Genomic DNA, 22,416 nt, shown 5'->3' with positions numbered 1-22,416 from the left:
CATTGAACAATTTTTCATATGTCTATTGGCCATTTGTATGTCCACTTTGGAAAAATGTCTATTCAAGTTCTTTGCCTATTTTTTAATTGGGTTGTCTTCCTGGTGTAAAGTTGTATAAGAACTTTATGTATTTTTTAAATTAACCACTTATCATATGTATCATTGGCTAATATGTTCTTCCATACAATGGGTTCCCTTTTCATATTATTGATGGTTTCTTTTGCTGTGCAAAAGCTTTTTAGTTTGATGTAGCCCCATTTGTTTATTTTTGCCTTTTGTTTCCCTTGCCCTAGGAGATAGATCAGCAAAAATACCACTATGAGAAATGTCTGAGATTTTACTGCCTATGTTTTCTTCTAGGATTTTTATTACCCCTTTTTCCCTCTATGTCATCAAGAATCCTACACAATTAGCAGAGACATAATTCAAAATAAGGGACCAGATGTCATTATAACAAAGCTTTATTTCCAGAAGATTTACAATTCACCATTTCATACTGATTGATTGATTGCACTCAATTTTGTAGATCATTTGTACTCAATAAATCATTGAAACTTCATATTTTCTCTCCTTTTTGACAATTACAATAAAGTCAAATGCTCATTTAGTAAGAGTGATACGTATACTCTTTCATAATTAGCTGAAAAGTTATTCTACTTTTCAGAAATACTAAAATAGATATAGGTATAGACATAAAATTGTATGGAGGGAGAGAAAGAAGTAAAGATTAAATTGAAATGAAAATTTCAATGAACAAAAGTCCTAGCTAAATAAAAACAACATATTGCTACCTAATCTACATTATAACAAATAATTCCTTGGAAGGAATTATATTTTAAAGGTTTGTGGTTTTGTTTCCCCCACTGGCATTTACCCATTGGCTTTTTTTCTTTTTTAAAAAATTTCATTCATAAGGTTTTAACTGCTAAATTACAATGAGAATTCAATGATCTCACTCTCACATATTAATCAACAGGAAACCTAAAATATCTATATTTCAAGTTTACAACACCTGTGGTATATAAAATATATATCCATATATATCTATATATTATATATGTATATGTACAAGTTTTTCTTTTCAGCTAATATAGGTTTTTATATTACAGAAATATAGTATCTATTATTGAAACATGTTTATAACAAGATGAAAATATTTATTTTGAAAATTGAGTCTTACTAAGCATTACTTTAGGATTAAAATAAATTTCTTAATGGATATTAAAAGTAAAAAAGCATTTATAAGTTGTCAGAATAACAGGTTTAAAATTCACAAGGTGACTTTTCCTCAGATGAAAGGCAGTTAGAGATGTAGGAACTATTGCAAATTTCAATCTTTGTCTTTGTCAGATGAATTCCTTAAAGGAAACAGACAATTGGACAGGTTAGCAAGGTCGAGGTTCATATTTCCAGTTTCTGGTAAAACAAAAACTGAAGTAAAGTATTCAGTGGCTCAATATTCTTCCTACATATCTTTTATAATTGCAGCAATATAAAAAAATATAAAGGAAAACTGTATTCAAAATTCACCAACAATTGTTACTAGATTCCTTTAGAATATGGGTAAGGCCAAAACCGGTTTGGCTCAGTGGATAGAGCATCAGCCTGTGGACTGAAGGGTCCCGAGTTCGATTCCGGTCAAGGGCATGTACCTTGGTTGCGGGCACATCTCCAGTGGGAGGTGTGCAGGAGGCAGCTGATCGATGTTTCTCTCTCATCGATGTTTCTAGCTCTCTATCCCTCTCCCTTCCTCTCTGTAAAATATCAATAAAATATATTTAAAAAAAAAAAAAAGAATATGGGTAGGGCAGCCTTAACAATACCACACACTGGGTGACTTAACCAACAGAAATTTATTTTCTCACCAGTTCTAGAAGTTGGAAGTCTAAGACCAAAGAGTTAGAAGATTTGGTTTTTTCTGAAGCTTCTCTCCTATGCTCAGTTGGCGGCCTTCTTGTTTCTTTTTCCTCATATGGTCTTTCTTCTGTGAATATGCATCCTTGATATTTCTCCATATGTCATAATCTCTTCTTATATGGCCACTAGTTAGATTGGAACAAGGACCATTCTAAAGACCTCATTTTAACTTAATTACCCCTTGAAAGGCACTATCTTCAAATACAGTCACATTAAATTTCTGAAATTTTGTGTGACACAATTCTACCCATAGCTATCACTTTACTCTATTCAGATATACGGAAATGTTATGTATAAGTGGTGGTGGCAGATATATACCCATATTCATATACAGACAAATATTTCAAAATCAATGTTAGTCTTGAGGAAATTAATAACTCAGTTTATGTAAATCATGAAGACATTTTTAATGCACCGCTTTAGATCTAAAATGATCAAGTTGCTATTTATTTTTTATGCGTAAGAAATTAATTTTGTGTTACAATTCTTTGTGGTAGTCAAATGTCATTTCAATAATTTTAGTGTCAGTCACATGAAGTATTTGCTTTTGCTCTTCACACTAAACTACCTTGTAGAAGAAAATGCCTTTGATTACAAAGATGATGTTTGATCTTAAACAGCACTAAATCAGAATTATACAAAATTAACATTAATGCTTTTAGTTCTTTCCTTTGAATATTACTCTATTATAGAATCTATGACATTCCCTTTAGACCTGTTGTTTATGCTGATGTAGTTTTTGCTCAGTAAAGTAGGAAGAGACAGCTTGGATGATGACTTTTAGATTAAGCCTCTATGCGACAGCCTCAAGAGTGATGTGATTGAAAAAAAAATACCATTTAACAGAATAGGCAAATAATAGAACTTCTTATGATATATGTAAAGAATTACTCTGATAGAAAATAAGAACACTAGAAGAAAATAAATCTACATAATTATAACCTTTGGGAATATAGATTTTAAAAATATTAAACAGCCCTGGCCGGTTTCCCTCCATGGTTAGAACATCGGCCAAAGCACCAAAGGGTTGCAGGTTCAATTCCCTGTCAAGCCACAAACCTCTGTTACAGTCTCCATCCACAGCTCAGTAGTGTGAGTGTGGGAGGCTACCAATCCATGCGTCTCTCGTATCAATACTTCTCTCTTCCTCTCCTTCTTTCTCTCCCCTCCCTTTCTACAATATCTCTTACCATTAGCAATAGCATGGATGGACATGGAGAATATCATGCTAAATGAAATAAGCCAGTCAGAGAAAGATAAGTGTAACATGATCTAATGAACAAATTAAACTGATGAACAAAATAGAACCAGAGACATAGAAGGATGCCAAACCTAAGAGAGAAGGTGGGGAGGTTGGGTGGGTGGGAGGAGATCAAACAAAGAACTTGTATGCATTTATGTATGACCATGGACATGGACAGTAGGGTGGTGAAGGCCTATGGTGGGGTATGTGAGGGAGCAGACTAGAAGAGGGGGAAAATGGGGACACATGTAATACTTTCAACAATAGAGATTAAAAAAGAAATAAAAGCAATGTAAAAATATCGTCTGGTGAAGATAAAAAACAAACAAATAAATGAACAAAATATTAGCAACAAACCACATCAAACATTATATGAAATGAAGAATATGATCAAGTAGTGTTTGGTAGTAATGTGAAAATGCTAACATTTAAAAAAATGATATAATTTTAATACTAATAAAATTTTAAATAAAAATTTAAAGACATATTCTCTCAATACCTGCAGAAAATAACATTAAATAAAATTCAACACCATTCGTAATTGAAACACTTGTAAAACCAAGAATAGGGAAATTTTCTCAATTTTACAAAAACTATATTTTAAAAATAAATGACCAACATAATACTTAATGTATGTAAACTGGATGTTTTCCCCCAAGAAATAAAACAAATCAAGATATCTATTTGATCTTGAGAATTTTAGTTAATATTGCACTGTAAGTCCTAGGTAGTATAATAAAGGAGGAGAAAAAACAGAGTATGGGAAATGGATAGGTAGAATAAAATAATCTTAATTTTTAGATGATATGTTTGTGTCTTTAAAAATAAAAAAAAAGCTTCTAGGATCTTAAGAGTAGTTAACTTGATTAAATGTTATATAAGCAGTTGTATTTCTAAATAATCAAGGGCTAATTGGAATTTGGAATCAGAAAATATCATTCTAGTAGTATCATAAATCAAAATATGTCAGGGCATTAATTTTTTAAAATATGTTTTTATTGATTTCAGAGAGGAAGGGAGAGAGAGAGATAGAAACATAAATGATGACAGAGAATCATTGTTTGGCTGCCTCCTGAACACCCCCTACTGGGGATCAAGTCTGCAATTTGGGCATGTTCCCTTGATAAGAATCAAACCCAGGACCCTTCAGTCTGCAGGCCGACACTCTATCCAGCCAAACCGGCTAGGGCATGTCAGGGCATTAATTTAACAAAATATTTGTAAGATGGATATTTTTAAAACTGCAAAATTGTATTGAAAAAAATAAAAAAGTCAAAATAAATGGAGAGATACATATTCTGTTTCCTTACATAGAATTTTTAAGCTGTCAATTCTCCCCAAATTTATCTTTATATTTAATGCAAACCAAAAAATACCTCAGCAAGATACTTCATTGAATGAATTTGTGCTGAGAGGGTACATAAACTGCCCATGGTCACCCAGAGAATAGGTGGGCTAACCAGGAGTCAGTCCTAGGACAGGAATCCATAGACTCAGCTATAAACACCATATTGTGCTTCCTTTTCCAGAGATTTTGACATATCTCTCATTATCCATATGCCTTCACTTCACTCCAGGAAATGCTGGCAGAGATTGATTGATAAGACATTTGGAGGAAAACCACAGGCCCTGGAGAATTCTGTGACTTCAGACACATATAGATGAGGAGGAGCACACAAGAATGTCAGGCTGAAAGGAATCATGGCAGTTAGGAAAAGTTTGAGAAGGGTAGGGCTGTGACAAAGTTGTCATAAGAACAAACAATAAAATAATATAGCATAACAAAAATCCTATTCTCTTTTAGTGGAATTCTAGATTCAATTTTACCTAGTTTACAGTCCAGACTTCTAGTTTCATATTTCCATACTTTTCTTCTCCATATATAAAATGCTATCTTTGTTACCTTGGTTTGAAAAATCAATACCCTTTTTTAGGTAGTTCATTATCAGGAGCTAACTTAGTCCCTCAAAATAATATGACTTCTGAAGGAAATACATGCTTCCTCATGAGGTAGAAATCCAAGTTTCAGCCTAGCCAGTGTGGCTCAGTAGTTGAATGAAGACCCATGAACCAAGAGGTCACCAGTTCCATTCCTGGTCAGAACACATACCCAGGTTGTGGGCTTGATTCCCAGTAGGGGGCATACAGGAAGCAGCAATAATTGTTTTCTCTGTTGTTTCTATCTCTTTACCCCTCTCCCTTCCTATCTCTCTAAAATCAGTAAAAAACATATTTAAAAAAAAGAAATCCAGGTTTCATTAGCACATTTCTTTGATGAAAACAACAGTGTACTACCATTTGCTGTAAGACATGCAGGGCATAGGGAGTTTTAATATTAATTAAATGGTATATTTTCTCCCCATGAAATGTTGTAAAACTTACTTCCTTAGAGAAAACGGTCTTTAATTAGTTTGTAATGAATGCTGACTCTTCATACAGTACTTGACTTTGTGCTTATCAAAATATATATACTCAACCAAAGGATATTTTATAAATGGCAATATTATTTTTCACAATCTCACTACTATGAAACTATTTAACAGTGGAGTTTATCCAAGGGAAAGAATATGTAGAAAACTTTTCCACTGAAATAAACTTTTTAGGGTCTTTCCTAAAACTCATTGAATGCAATTATCCAGGGGTGTTTATAATATCAAATATTGGACTCTCTTTTCTCTATTAAAAGCTACTGCTACATATGAAGTAACACACAAAATTCAGTGGAATTATTTGCAACCCAGATATCTTACCTGAAGTCCATTACAATACCTGTGTAATGTCCCTTACAGACATCATAACTTCTAACTAAATCTTCTACTTTTTATATGGCTAGCTATTGATAAAAGTAGTAAAAACTTGTAAAATGCTTTGAGTTTCTATGCATGATATAGATGATACCCCATTTTATCTATTCAACAATTCTGTGAAATGAGAAATCCTGGGAAATTATCTCTATGTCACAATTAAGGAAATAAGTGCTGTAAGATGTATTGACTTTCACTAGATTAAATACTATCAAATGTCAAGGCTGAGAATAAAATTCAAGCCTAAAGATTTTACTATTATACTACTATCTATATGTAATTTTCTTTTGCAAGGGATAATCATAGGAGATTTCTACTTCCATGGATTCTATTAGCATCTACATGCTATTATGAAAATATACCAATTCCACGTGGCTTGCAAAACTCTCTGATGCCACAGACTGCATGGAAATTTTTACTTTGTTAAGGTAAGGACAGACTGCTAGCTGCCTCCCCCACCACCCAGAGCTCCTTTCTGTTTTCTTCTCCATGTTAAAATTTTTAGCTGAGCATAGGTTTTATTTTCTAAATTCCCTTTCTGTGTTGCCTTTACTTTTGGATGTGCCACCCATTTTAGATTCTGACTCCCAAATCTCTCAACTGTATACTATATGCCTCATCTTCAAACTTTTCCAAATTTGATATCATCTTCATCTGCTTCTAAAAATTTTTAACTGTTATCACTCTTTTCAATAGTGTTCTCCTTCCTTTATTTCATCTAAGACACTTATCTTAAAACAAAATTACCATACCTGTATTTAATGGTCCGCTTTCACCTGTAGGATAAAGTTCAATTACTAAACATGCCTTACTAGACCCACCATCATTTGAGCCTTGTCAGTGTTACTACAACAAATGCTGCCACATCCTTCAGAAACTTGATAACCATCTTTACACACTTATTATCAAATCCTCCAAAGCATCCGTACATTGACAGGTGGCAGGTTCAGTTGGGGTGTGTAGGGAAGGCAACAGATTGATGTTTCTCAAATTAATGTTTTGCTCTCTCTCTCACTTTCTCTCTCTAAATCAATTAAAAAATAGAGATAGAGAAAAATAGAAATAAATAAATAAATAAATAAATAAATAAATAAATGCACTAATTCCATTCATGAGAGCTCCACCCACATGACTTAAGTACCTCCCAAAGACCCACCCATAGCATGAGAGGTGAGGATTTTAAGATCAGCATTTTGAGAGAATACAAGTATTCAGTCCATAACAGAAATCATTCTTAATTTTGAGAAAATTTCTCTCAACAACTGAAGATAGTAGTACTCCCATCTGAATCTCAAACTTATAACATGCTTTCATTTCCTTTAGTCAGATATTAAAACAAACACACAATACTCATTTAAATATGTTAGATTTTGTGAACTTTCTTTATAACTTGTGGTGCTCAGAGATGATCTGGCTATATCCAGTGGTATCCGAGCAGGGCTGACAGTGAGGGATGGTTCTCGATTTTCATATGGACACTGCTATTGAATTAATTCCATCTAAGTCAAAACGGACTTTCTGACAGCCCTGTCAGGCCATTGACTTATATCCTACTTGGTCTCTCAACCTAAACTCCAGATCTTTTTCACTTAAACTGTTAGAAATTCACAATTCACCTGTCCTGTACCTCTGCATTTGGTTTCTGAATTTAAGTACAGCAATACATTAGGAAATAAATTATTCAATATTGCCAGTGGCTGCAAAGAAATTATGAAAACTGAATGGTGAAATCAGAGAAAAGAGAAAGCCCATTTTGTAAGAAAGGAAATGTAAACTCAATGTTATTAAATTAATATCTACATGTCCTTTATTTTTATGGTTCACATTTGAAGCTAACAGCTAAGAGCATAGTCCCCTTAGCAGAAAACTTGGAATTCTTACCTGAATGCAAAAAAGAGCCCCAGAAATAGAACCTATAAATACTGTGGGTCCTCATCCAATCAATAAAAGTAAGCTTGAAAATTGACCAGCCCTGCCCAGTAAGATAAATGATAAAGAGCAAAGTAAGTACAATATGGCACTAAAAATTAACAATGAGATAGCAGGGAAAGAACAAAACAGAGGATAATGACAATAAATAAGAATTACGTTACATAAAAAAAAAACTCAGGAATGAAACAAAACAAAATATTCATTAAACTATCCAAGTTCAAAAACTCTCAGAAAGAAAAACTGAAATAAAAAATAAAAATATACAACCAATATCAGAGCTAGAAATGAGACACAAGACAAGAAAATTAGAGAATCTATTTCTGTGCTCTAGTACCCAACTAGTAAAAACTGTAGCATGAAAATTTTGGAAAAATGCAAGCGAGGAAATTTTCAAAAAACATATTCACAAAATCTTTCTGGAATTAAATGACTTTTTTTTCCCAGAATTGATGAACCCATTGATTACCTGATGACACCATTGTAAAATATATCACCAATCATAGATCTCAGAAATTTTAGAACCCAGAAATAAAATCCCAACAAAATGGTAACTCTTCTAGAGAATGGAAAATAGGATTGAGGAAGCAAAAACATTACTGAGAATTCCCGCAGAGATGTTACTGAAAGGCAAAGGAACAAAGTCTTCAGAAATCCAAGGAGACATTATTTTCAACTAGGATTCTATACCCACATAAAGGGAAAAGTAGAATAAAGGTGGTTCCAAATATCAACATATCAACATTTTATCTTCATCATATGGAAACTATTAGATAACCTGGTCCCTAAAATGTGTTAAATAAACAAAGAAAGAATAAATAAGCCTCGTTGAACCTGGAAACCAGAAATTCAACAATATGAAGGAAAGTTTCTGAAAGTGAACTGAGAAGCAAGTCTCCAGAATGAAACAGGTGAATGCAAGTCCCTATGCAAGTAATGAGACGAGCATTTGATATGCTTAAATTTAAAAATTAGAAACTAGGAAAATAAGCACAGCGTCAGATTTTTGGTGAACAGTGGAAACCTTCCCCACAACTGCCACAAAAAATGATTTTTCTAGGAAGCAAGGACTTTGAATTCCTCTGGCAGGGGTATATTTTGGCTTCTAGTAGTTTGGGCATTACAGATTGGCTTAATTTAGAGGGTTCAGATGAAATATTCACACAGGCCAACCACCTAATTTGCTGTCATGCTCTGGGTCATAGTCCATTGTCTTTTTTTTTAATATATTTTTTATTGATTTCAGAAAGGAAAGGAGAGGGAGAGATAGAAACATCAATGATGAGAGAAAGTCATTGATTGGCTGTCTCCTGAACACCCCCCAGCGGGAAGGAGCTGCAAGTGGGCATGTGCCCTGACTCTATTGCCTTCATTGTCCTCAGGTTTGGTGACGTCGGGTGAAGGGCAATGAGGAGTTAGGGAAACATATTGCAAATCCAGTAGTCACATTCAGGGAATTTCCAGCTATGGTGATATAAAGATGATGAAATCCTCTTTGCAAAATCTAGACCAAATTAATCAAATCTGCAATTTCCAGGGTCTGGAAATACATCAATGGCAGAGAGCAAAATGAGAAGCACTTATTCCTGGAAAACTGACTGACCTTCATGAAAGAGCAGCTCTGGTCTATGCCTTTCTTGCCTAAGGCCACCCCTATTCCTCCACAGTTGTAAATTTTAGTTTTACAAGGATGTGGCTAACCACCAAAGTAATGCGCTTTGCGCCTAGAGGGGGCAGAATGGATCTGGGACCAAGGCAAAACCCCAGTTTTATATTCTAATAGTAGTGAACTAGATAGGAAACAAATGAGTAAAACTTACACCTTTTAATAGTCCAAGGTGGTGGTCCTGGTTGGTGTGAGTGCAGAAAAGCTTGTAATTTAACCAGGAGATCCTGATGTGAAAGAGCCACAGAATGGCTATATACTCTTTTCACACACAGGTCGTTACTAGGAAACTGCGCAAATGCCCAGGAAAAACCCAAGAGTGTCTGGCAGAAAAGTAAAGGCTATGGAAGACATGGCAAGTGGCTGACCTTTGAATGTGCTTCTTAACTTAACCACAGATCAGTCAGCAGAGAATGGAAGCCATGCGGACTTGAGGTGCTAGAGTACCAACTCTGCCCAAATCATTGACTACATATTAAATTACAGAGATGCAGGGATGACTGCTTAGAAATCAGGCTAAAATGTAAAAGAAAAGTATAAAAATCAAGCAGAAACATCAGTGAATGTTCACAAGGGGTGTAACAGTCTAAGAGTCCAGAATAAAGGATAATGTGTGATGCATACTCAGCGATGGAAAAGAACTCTGAATGGGCCTAGATATTGGCTTCATCAAAGATGTTGGCTTTATGCAAACATCTATTATAAATATATGCATAAAATTGAAAGAAATATATATGTTTAAAGTAAAACTTATGCTAAATATGTATTTTTAAAAGTTCTGCTTTAAATAAATGGGTAAAAGGTGCACGGAACTTAGCTCAACAAATGAAATGACTTAAAAATATAAACGCATTTTTAAAAATTAAAGTAATAATGGGAAAAGACAATAAACATGTTTTAGATGAATTGATTATATTTTTATGTCATTTTCCAATAGCATAATATTAGACTAGAAACTGTGAGAATTTTATTTTTATAATATTTAAACTTTTCCTTCATGGATTTTAAAAATGGCTTCTAAATTTTATGAAAATTGTCTGGTATTAGATTTAGGTCACTGTATTTATGAAGATCACATCCCTATTACTTTTAGTACTAATTGTATTTTCTTTAAACACATTTATTTTTGGCTATTTTACGAAAAATTACATTCAGGGAACTGACTTGATAAGAAATATTATATAGATTAGAAGAGACACATGCCATTAAATGAAAGTAGAACAACCTCTGTGGATTTAAAACTTGAATGAATAATTCGCCAGCTGTTATTACAGATCAAATATGTGTATTTCAGTGGAAACACATGGGATTTCTAATTGTTCACAGTCAAATTCCATTTGATTTCCTTAATCCATTTTTCTTCTTTGATCTTGTATAATCTGCAGTGCTGTATTAATGGCTTTTATTAATGGTAATTTTTTTCTTCTAAGGGGAATTAATATCTGAACATCTGAGCTCTGCATATAAGTGTAGAAAATTGTCACAGCTCTGAGTGGAAGCCCTTTCTTTTGCATAGGTGCCATTCTTAAAAACAAGGTTACAGCACTAAAAATATGTCATTTAATTTTAATAAAGTAATATTTTGCAAGTACACATCTGCCTGAAATGTCTTTAATCAGGAATATACATTTTTAATATCTTATAGCCATGCTAGATTGCAGTTTATAAAACTGACGTACTTGAACAGTTCCTAGATACATGGATATTATCTGAATTTATTTAAGTCCAAAACAGTATACATAAGTATGTCTATCTTTCAGTAGTGAAGGATACTCAAATTCTCAGAGTCCATGAATCCAATAACCATCAAAACCTAAATAACTATTGAGGGATGTGTGCGTGTGTGTGTGTGTGTGTGTGTGTGATCAAAAGAATAATTTTAAATATAATGAGAAGTCTTAGAAAAATAATGTATGCATTTATACCTATCTTCATCAGTCAAGATACTATAATTGGGGCTTAGCATTTTAAATAGATTTACAATTAAAATTGCTGGGATGTATGCTACACAACCTCTCATGTCAGTGTATCTCATGGTATATTACATTTACCATATCCATGGCATAGACAAATTCACTTCAATGAATGGGATTCTGAATACATGAACATGGAAATTTTTTCTTCCTGAAGCTGAAGAAATTAGAATTTATGAAAATATGATTTTGTACTGGACAAAAAGCTGTTCCTAAAGTGGTAACTAAAATTTCTATTGGTAGTTCATCTCATGGTAAAATTCCTGAACATGCAATGAAACTAAAACAGTCATATTTTTGTGCAAAAAATTAAAATTTAAAGTTATCAAGACTGCATTATAAAATTTATAAAAGCCTCCATTAATCAAAAAAAGGGGGGATAGTAGGGTAATATCATGTAAGGAAAAATATCCTATAAGTAAATTACATCTAGAAAATTTTTACTTTACAAAATTAATTTTCATTTGTAATGCTAATAGCAAGACACCCATGAAAAACACACATGGTGTCTAAATAAGACAAAGGAAAATGGTTTGGGCAAAAATGAAAAGGATCCCAAATCAATTATATAGAAAAGATTCCTTTATTAACTTTTGGTCGAGAATATGTTTGTATATTTTCAGAAAACAACTCCAAGACCATGTGGATTCCTACAACAGAGAGGAATTGACAGGTCTGCTCCAACCACGAAGACAAGAGGAGAAACAGTCCAGAGATGGAAGACGCTGATGATGCCTTGCCACGCTAGCAGTCAGCAGCTGTGCGTCACAGCAGGTTGCCTAGGACCAAACCAGAGAGGGTCAGACCTGCATTGCCACCATGTGCCCACCATCCAGATATCATTGCTGACATGTACACATAAGGAACTGTTTGACATTGAAACAGGGACTCAGAACTGTTGGACATTGAAATTGGGACTCAAACATTTTTTGTTATTATATGTTTATTTCTAGTCTGCAGAGGCAAGATTTTTTAAAGGAAAGAAATGGGGGGAAAATAGATACAGAGGCAAAGAAGCATTGAACAGACTGTCAAACTACAGTGGGAAGGCAGGGAGGTTGCGGGGGGTGGGGGGGGCTGTAAGAGATCAACCGAAGGACTTGTATGCATGCATATAAGCATAACCAATGGATTCAAGACACTGGGGGCGGGGAGGCAGGTAAAGACATGTACTGGGGGGTAGGGGAGGCCAGGGGAGAGGTCAATGGGGGGAAAAAAAGGGAGACATATGTACTACTATTTGTAATACTTCAAACAATAAAAAAAATTTAAAAAATAGAATTGAACACAATTCTTGATTTTCATTGATTTTTCTTAAGATATCCTGGACTTCATTAACTTCATTGACACAATGTAATATATGTTGCACAAAATTGTATAAATCCCATATTGGGCCAGTAAAAAGTAGTTGAAATATGCTTAAAAATTCAGAAATTCAGCACACACACACACACACACACACATACACACACACATTTTTATATTCCAAATATTTAAATGATATGAGTTAGTATAAAATAGTGAATTTTTAAATTTATTGAATATAAGAATAATGCTATGTCTACCAAAAATCAGTAGATGATAATTTTTTACTCATCACAATTCTACTGCATGAATTAATACGTGCTGTATCTTAGCCTTTGCTGCTCCCGTACTTCTAGTGTGATAAAGGCATATGTCTTGTTAATAAGAAACTATAAGATAATTTTATGTAAGACATAGGTTGGGACTAAATACAAGGTAGATTTCCTCCATACTAGCTGGTCTAAGTAGGGCTTGGGTTTAGAGTGTGAGCTTATTACAGGTTAGAAAACAACTCTTTAATGAAGATGATTGGAATGACAAGCATTCAAGAGAGCAGATGCTTTAAAAATAAGAATTGTAAACAGGAGCTTTTATGTGCTGGCCAGCTAAGAGATATTACATTAAATAAAGGAGACAATGGGAAACAGAAAGACCATGGGTTGTGCTGAGTAGCAGACCTGAGTTTTACTGCTCTGTTTTACTGCTTTCGTGATTTAGTTTCATACTTCTAAAAGTGGCTTAAGATACAGCCCCTGGGGATTCAATGAATTGACATGTGTAAAGCCAGGGTTATAAACACAGGAAAATTTATTTACCCTTCATGAGTGAATTCAAAAATCTGCTTTTAAGGAGCACAGTTTTCAGTTTTGCTGAAAAGAAAGTATTTTTTCCTAGTCCAATCATGAGCCTTTGGTGTAATACTAAGAAGAAAACATCTTCCAGTTGCTTTGGAGGATCAGCTGGGATATTTTTCTCTCTCCTGGATAGATACTCAATATGGTGAGTTCTTTTTAGAGTATGTATCAAGACTGACATACACATGCAAAATAATTGGATTAACTTCCTTTGGGGTTTTAAAATATATTATGATTTTTTTAAAATATAAAACCCTCCTAACAGCAGTTCTAAGCTTTGAGTGTTAACTCAATTCTCCTTTTCTCCTAATGCCTTTAAGTACTTCCAGATTTGCATTAGCATTACCATAAAAAACAATTAATTCAAAAGGTATATGACATTGTAAAACAGTATGTGCCTCTTCACTTCCCCCTTTCCTTGTTTAAAAAAATAATGAATATTTTTTTAGAAACTTTTATATGTTTTCATTAAGTAATATTATAATCTTGTCACTTAGAAAGGATTAAGCAAATGATTTACTTAGAGGAATAATTTGGTTCCACATTTTAAATCTGCATCTGAATATAAAATTGGAATGATCAGATGCAAATTGCAAATATCAAAATTCACAAATCATCATTTACCATTCAAATAAAAATAATTTCTCAATTTTCATTATTTCTTGAATAAGTATATTTTTTTAGCCAGTAATATAAAGGATTGTAAATATATATAAATATATATATATATATATATATATATATATATATATATATATGTATATATACACACACACACAAACTTTATCATTTAGAAAGTCTCAACTTATCCAGATAATACAGCATGCTGATATTAGGAGACTCATTGCTATGAATAAAGAATATATGCTCTGGAAAGACCAAGGGTATGGCTGAAAAAAAAATGCTGAAAGAATTAGACATGTGACACATGAATACACTCATTTATCTCAGCAAAGACAGAAATTGATACGACATTATCCAGGAAAAAACTGTGGAGGAGCCTCTTGTCTAATGACATGGATCCTATGACATACACAGTAGATCCACATGCTATTTGAGAATCTTACATCACCAGACACACTGTTCACTTGCATGAAAGGCGCGGGGGGAAAGAATGAATTGAGTGAAGAATATCAGAATTCCAAAATCATCCAGCTAGGAAACAGCTGATAAAACTATTCATTTTCAAACTTGTGCTACTAGTAACTTTCAAGAAAAAGGAAAAAGTAACTTTTAAGGCATAGCCTTAGTTCCAGAAAGAGAAGCCACAGGTTCCAAGGCAGTGGCTGGTATATCCAGATGGCCAGAGGACAACACAATAGGCCTAGGGAGTAGAGTATGGAGACACAGCAGCAGAATATTCTCAGGGCTTGAAACCTACTGGAATTTGCTCTGCTTGATTTACAATGTGCTTGGGATCCATGACCCCTTTATTCCTGCCATTTTTACTCTTTTGGAATGAGAATGTCTATAACTGTTATCTTATGGCTGCCTGTCCCACCAATGTATTTTGGAACCAGATAATCCTGTTTTCTACTGTCAAGAGACCCACAGATGAGGAGGAATTTTGCCCTAAGATGGATCATACTATCAAACATAAACATAAGCTGACACTAATTAAAATGGTAAGGACAAAATTTTAATCAGTAATAACAATTACAATAGGGATAAGAGTCTAGCATGAACTGAACTTAACTTGTGTAGATGTAAGCAGATATTTTAAAGGGAGATTCTGGGGCTAGGGAAAGGGATAAGTGAGGGCTAAAACAGAGTTGGAGAAATGAACAATTACAATGGGTTAGTCAGTGTAAATGTTATTAGGCCATTTCTGTAGCTTTTAGAAACTGTTAGTTTTAGTTCTGAGGCCTCCTTAAGAAGAAATCTCAAAGGAACTTGGCTAGAGTTTGGTCTATGAAAGAGTCTTTTTCAATACCGAGTCTCATGCACATTTGATTCAGATGACTCAGATAATGAGATCTGTGGCTTTTGTGCTGAAAAAAATGATATGAGATTTTGGACTTAAACTTGATGCAGTAATAGGATGAGATTCTTAGGGATGTTGGGATGAGACGAGTAACTTTTACATGTAGGACAAACAGAAGTCCTTGGGGGACAAATAGAAACCATTGGGGGCCAGAAGGCAGAGACTACAATGGCCTTAATGTTGACATCAAAAAGATATATAACACCTAGAAGCTGTGAATATCACCTTTTATAGTAAAAAAATGAATATTACATTATTTTAAAAATGCATTATTTTTATTGTGATTGAATTTAGGATTTTGAGAGGAGGTACTTATTCTGGATTATCTAGGTGGGCCATAAAGTCAACGACAAGTCCTTATAAGGGAGAGACATTGTAATATTTGACAGAAACACAGAATAGAAGATATACAACCACAGAGGAGGAGGCCATGTGAAGACAAAGGAAAGGATTTTAGCGATCACACTAAAAGCTCAAGGAATAGCAAGGAAGGCCAACAACCACTAAAAATTGGATAAGGCAGAGAATGGATTCTTCCTTGGAGCCACTGGAGTGAGGACAGCAATGACAGCACCTTCATTTTAGACTTCTGGCTTTTATAACTATGGGAGAATAAATGTCTGTTGTTAAAAGACAAAAATTCAGTGGTAATTTGTTACTGCACTCTCAAGCAACTTATATAAATTCTCTTGCTAGCACAAAATATGACCATGCTAGCTTTTTTGTTTGTTTGTGTTTTTTTGTTTATTTGTTTGTTTTAGTTTTTTATATTTGGTTTTTGTTACTATTCACCCTTAAAAAGTGTTTTCCAGTAATGGTCTCATCATCTATAAATAGCTGTATTAATTTCTAATAATAACCACACACAAACACACACACATGTATGTGAATGTACAACACTTCAAATTATAACAGGAAACTGGAACAAATTTGAGCTGTGAGAAATCTGAAAAAAAAATTGTTTTAAATAAAAATATATGTTCCCCAGCCAGTGGCTCAGTTGGTTGGAGTGTTGTACCATAAACTAATAAGCTTGTGGGTTTGTTTTCAGGTCAGGGTGCATACCTAGGTTGCAGTTTGGATTTCCAGTCTAGGCATATACGGGAGGCAACCAATCAATGTCTCTCTCTCTCTCTCTCTCTCTCTCTCTCTCTCTCTCTCATCAATAAAAAGCATATCCTAAGGTGCAGATATATATAATATATTTTTGTAGTTGCAAAAAAAGCCATAACTCAAATACTTCTGCTTAAGATATTTTTGAGATTTTACTATTTTCTCTAAATATAGTAGATAAATTGTATTCCAAATGAAAACATAAATATGAATTTTTCTTAAAACCACTTTCATTAAATTACAGAGAAATATTATTTTATATAGTTATATTAATATACAAGAAAATAAAAACTGCCTTATCTTAAAGTGAAAAAAATAGTAATCTTTATTGTAGTCCATTGTGGAAAAAAATTCAAGCCCACTGCATAATCATTAAAGATTTTTTTTACCTGGTTTTCAATTTTTCCAACTTTAGGATACTGTCTTCTGCTAATCTTAGAGTTTCTCACTCCTTTGCAATAACTTAATACAGTTCAATATAGTTAATTCGAACAGCACTATAAGTCAACTTGATCTACCAGTATTTTACAATTACTCCATCCAACTACAGCAGAATGCTTATTCTTTTCACACTCATATGGAACAATTCCAAGATAGGGCACATTCTGAGCCATAAAGCACATAGTGGCAAACTTGCTAAAATAGAAATCACACAGACTATGTCCTCAGGCCACAATACAATTAAACTAGAAATCAATAACAGAAAGAAAAGTGGAAAATCCCCAAATACTTGGAAAATAAGCAATTTACTTCTAAATAACACGTAAGTCATAAAAATTTCTCAAATTGAACTAAATGAAAATGAAATACAATGTATCAAGTTTGTGGGATGTGGTAAAGACAGTACTTGGAGGAAATACATATATTGGAAATAAATAATAATATAAATTTAATATTCTGACTTTCAACTTTAGGACCCTAGAGACAGAAGAGTATTCCTTGGAGAGTATTATGCTAAGTGAAATCAATTAGTCAAAAAAGACAAGTATCATATGATCTCATTCATATGTGGATTCCAATGAACAAAATAAACTGATGGACAAAATAGATCCAGAGACACAGAAGCATGGAACAGACTGTAGAAAATCAGAGGGAAGGTGAGGGTAGGAGGAAGGGTGGGAAGTGATCAACCAAAGAACTTGAATGCATATATGCATAACCCATGGACACAGACAGGAGGATGGTGAAAACCTTGGGGACGGGGGGGTGATAAAAGTAGGCTAGAAAGGGTCAATGGGGAGGAAGGGGGAACATATGTAATATTTTCAACAATGAAGATTTTTTAAAAATTAAATCTAGAAATCAATGGAATTGAAAACACAAAAACATCAAGAAAATTAAGGAAACTAAAAGCTTGTGTGTGTTTCTTTTTTAATATCAAGAAAATTGATAATTTCTGGTCAGGCTGACTAGGAAAAAAGAGAAAAGATTCAAGTTATCAATATCAGAAATGAATAAATAATACTATAAAAGATTCTAGCCCACAAACTTAATATTTGATATTAAATGGTCAAATTCCCTGAAATACATAATCTACCAAAATTTACATGAGAAGAAAGAAAAAATCAGAATAAGCCAATAACTATTAAATAAATTAATCAGTAATTAGTGACCTTTCAAATAAGGAAGCATCAGGCCCAGATCTTTTCACTTATGAATACTAGCAAATATTTAAGGAAAAATAGCTATCAAAATTATCCACAAACTATTTCAGAAGAAAAGCAGGGAGCCCATTTCATAACTCATTCTATGAGACCAGTATTGCCTAAATTCCAAAGAGATAGAAAGTTATTATAAGAAAATAAAACAATAGACTAATAATTTTCATAAATATAGGTGCAAAAGCCCTTAATAAATTGTAGTAAGTTAAATTCACAAATGTATAAAAAGAACTATATACCATGACCAGGAGTTCAAGACTGGTACTATACTGTGAAAATCAATCAATATGAGCTACTATATCAACAGGCTAAAGAAGAAAAATCATATGAGAATATATTAATGATACAAAGTAAAAATTGACAAAGTCCCAAACACATTGTGTGAACACTCTTAGCACATTTAAGCTATTTTAAAACGAAGAAGACAGACAAAAGACATATAACTAACATCATACATAAATTTGAGGAACTGCACACTTTTCCCTAAGATTGGGAATAAGATATGGATCCTATTCAACAAACACACTACAAGACTGAACTAGTGCAGTAGGATAAAAAATGAAAAACAAAAACTATGTAAATAAATAAAAAAATAAAAAGATGACATGTTTATTTATCTAAAAATTCCCCAAAATAACAAAAAAAATATAAACTTCTATAATTAACGCATGAGTGGAGTAAAGTCCCAAGATACAAGGTTAATATCCAAATGTCAATTGCTTTCCTATATATCAATAATGAAAAAATAGAATTTGAAATTAAAAACACAATACCATTTATAACAGCAGCAACATATGAAACACTTTTGTATTAATTTAACAAATAAATGTTCATAATATATAGGTAGAAAACTACAAATATCTGATCAAATAAATAAAATGCAAATAAATAGAAATATATGTTGTGTTCATGAATTGGAATTCTCAATATTCTTCAGATGTCAGTTTTTACCAAGTTGATCTCAGTAAAATCTTGATCAAAATACCAGCAAGAAATTTTGTAAATTAAAAAAATGAATAACTTGAAGTTTATACAGAAGGCAAAAGACACAGAATAGTCAACATAATACTGAAGAAGCATAAAAGTTGGAGTACTGACAATGATTTTAACTTTAGTTGATAAAAATTTATCAATATTGCTCATTTATTTTGACAAATATACCATCCTATATAATAAAAACCTAATATGCTAAGTGTCCGGTCGTCTGTTCAACCAATCAAAGCGTAATATGTTAATGATATGCTAAGGCCGCTCAACCGCTTGCTAAGACATGCACTGACCACCAGGGGGCAGACTCTTCAACTGGTAGGTTAGCTTGCTGCTGGGGTCCAGCCGATTGGGACTGAGTGAGATGGGCCAGACACACCTTGGAGCCCTCCCGCAGCCCCTCTCGGCTGGCCAACCTCCTGTATCCCTCCCTGACCCTGATCTTGCACCAGTGGGGTCCCTTGGCCTGGTCTGCACTCTCTTTCAATCCGGGATCCCTCAGGGGATGTCAGAGAGCCAGTTTAGGCCCAATCCTCAGACCAGACCGAGGGACCCCACTGGTGCACAAATTCATGCACCGGACCTATAGTATTAACATAAGATGCTAATAACTGGAAAACTGGGTTTCGGATGTATGAGAACCCTGTCTATCATCTATGTTTTTCTATAAATCTAAAGTTATAAATAATAAAGCCTTTTTAAAAACAAACAAATCTATAAAGACAAAGTAAATCAGTGCTTTCTTAGGGTTGGATATGAGAACAGGGCGTAACTGATAATGCCCATGAGAGATCATTTTGGGATGCTAAAAATATTCTGAAATTGGATTGTTGTCATGATTGCTTAACTCAGTAAATTTACTAAAAATCAAAGAAATGTATATTTAAAATTTTTCAACTTTATTATATCTAAATTATACCTTAAGGAATCCTTTAAAAAGAAAAAATATGTAATATAAATACTGATATTAAAGAGAAACTCTTGACAGTTATATACATAGTGGGGAAATTTTGGCTGAAGACAAAGCAGACAGTGTAGAGAAGGAAAATAATTGAGTAAAAGAGAAAAATGAGGAATATTGAAATTTAGAGTCAGAGAAAGAGAAACATCAACTTCTTGTATTATCAATAACTATCTTTCATAATCATTATTACTTTAATATTTATTTTAATTTTACTGAGAAGACACTTGCAATCTGACAAACTTAGTTACTACATACAGTTTGCTTGGATTTTTCAAAAATATCTCTGAACCAACTGAATGACAAAGAAGCTTTCACTTGGATCTATGCAAGACACAGGTGTTCTGTTAAATGTTCTTTTTCCATGAATTACGAATTTCTCAGGAAACCCCTTAAACTTCTTCCTCTGGTTTATTTTGTGGAAGACCACTATAGATTTGCTCCTAACTTTTTCAGGACTCAAGGCAAGTGTATTGCACAATAAGGGAATTCTGAGGACAGCCATTTGTACCCAAAGCAGGTCTCAAAGGGGATTCAAAAGTGTGTTCTAGATTTACACATCCATTGACCTTACTGACTCATGGTCCTATGGACATGTAGGTGGTAGGAGAATTGCCACATAAGACCTCCAAAGCATGGGGCCAGGGCGAAGTCACTGTTATTTGAGATAAAGATAATTATGACCCTTTGCTATCCTAGATTCTTTGCTATAGAACAATGTCAAGGGATTTTTCTTATTTTGAATTAATTCATGACCATATGCTTAGGAGGACATATGGAACAAGTTTTATGTCATTCACTAGTTTTGTTAGATTTTTGTTTTATATTATATTCTTTGCTTTTTTTTTATTTGTTCTTCTCTTAGAAGAGGAGAGATAAAAAGCATTCCAGTTGTATAACATAAGAAAAGATATTCAGAAATGATCAGTGTATACTGAAGAGAATACATAAATTTGACTAGGGCAACATGTGCATGTCAGTAAGGAAAATAGTTTTGTTTGCAAGCCTCTTTAGACCAACACTCTAATACTGGTGTTATGCAAGGTTGTTCTCTACTGAGAAGCATTAGCATGCAACATAAATCCATATCCTACTGAGAAATAAAGATGTCAACCTCTGGAGAACAAAATGTCATTTTCTTTCTGATAAAGGGCAGTTGAAGGACATAGTTCATATATGTGGGCAAGTGTTCTCCAAATCCTAAAATCCTGAATTACAAAAGACTTAAATGCAGATAGAGATTTCTGGCAAGGAGAAAGAGAGGAAAATGTGGATTTTAGGTGGCAACAGTTTCCCAAGAGAAGGAGAAGAGGAAGAATCTGGCTTACATATGCCTAGATTTTTCTTATAACTAAACTTTTCAGGTTTTCACTCCACTTTCCCAAGGATGGGGTTAAATGAGGGTGGGGGCACAAATTTATATATATATTTGGAGCTCTCTCCACGTGGGAGGAGATATTAGAATTGGGGAAGTAGAGTCACCTCATCTAATAAATACAGAAAAAACTAGCTTATGAGAAATACACAAAAAAGCCACTTTAGAGTGCCTAGATGAAATGAGACATGTTTGGCCAATCACGATGCAGTAAAGGAAGAATGTAAGTCTGGGCAGAGCATATTTTTTTAATATGGGTGAGAAGAAGAGGGAAGGATGTGAGTGGCTACTAATGTCAATAGGAACAAAGAGAAAACTCATTTTAAATGAAGAAAAGTAAAAGAGCTACATAGAGGGAAAGAGTCGTGCCAAATATAAACATTTCACTTTATAATTTTTCACCTACTCATTGGTCACACATGGCATTTTGGTAGATGGAGTGATACATTCTACACAATTTTATATCAGTGTTTACAATCTTAACTAGGTCACCCTCAATTAGCTAGAATTCACTTCAAATCGCTTTGAAGTTTTTTCCACAAGGTTTTGGCAGAGTGTACTTTTGACAAGGAGTTTCTCCCTAATTACTATTCCATAGGTTTGACTCTCTACTTCTTGCAGGCTGGCTTTTTTTTTTTTTTTGC

This window comes from Plecotus auritus (genome assembly GCF_963455305.1).
Source record: "Plecotus auritus genome assembly, chromosome: 3".
Lineage (NCBI taxonomy): Eukaryota > Metazoa > Chordata > Mammalia > Chiroptera > Vespertilionidae > Plecotus > Plecotus auritus.
The sequence above is the reverse complement of the archived record's forward strand: the minus strand, read 5'-3'. Positions refer to the sequence as shown.